We start from the raw sequence: 621 nt of genomic DNA, 5'->3' as shown, positions 1-621 counted from the left end.
TAGGAGTACAGGGAGGATTGAGAGTCACAAGTAAAGGAGGTTCAGTTGGACCAAGATTCTACAAAACACAAACGAAATTCAATTAACTAAATTGTACTGTGTATGTGGACGCTAATTATGCATCCATCATATATCTCTTCTGAATTATCTACCAATAACACGTGACAAGCATGCCACCATAAACCAAAAGTTTCAGGACAAGTATATCGAAGTATTTTTATTCTGTCATGCATATGCAAGCAAATGAACTCAAGTATATGTACACAAGGAAAGGTATAAATGCACATTATATGAGGAAATTAGCAATAACCATATACATCTGGTCGCTGTCTAACCCATGTTTGTTTATGCGTGATGCGGTTTTTGTAGCTGTATCAAGCCTGTTATGCTATTGCTTCTAATTAGCATATTCATTTATCATCGTTGTACATGTCTCCTGACTATCTTAATCAATTCTCCTCATTTTGTTCTTAAATCAAGCTATCGTTGATTTCTCACAGAGGTACTTATTACTTATCCTATTTTTAGTATATAGAGACTTGTCCATCTTAATTTTTTATTCAGCCTCAATTGCTATCCTAAACATCTTACACTATCATCCTACATTTTGATCTGTAAACA

Source organism: Asparagus officinalis, chromosome 3 (genome assembly GCF_001876935.1).
Source record: "Asparagus officinalis chromosome 3, Aspof.V1, whole genome shotgun sequence".
Lineage (NCBI taxonomy): Eukaryota > Viridiplantae > Streptophyta > Magnoliopsida > Asparagales > Asparagaceae > Asparagus > Asparagus officinalis.
This window is presented reverse-complemented; position numbering follows the sequence as displayed.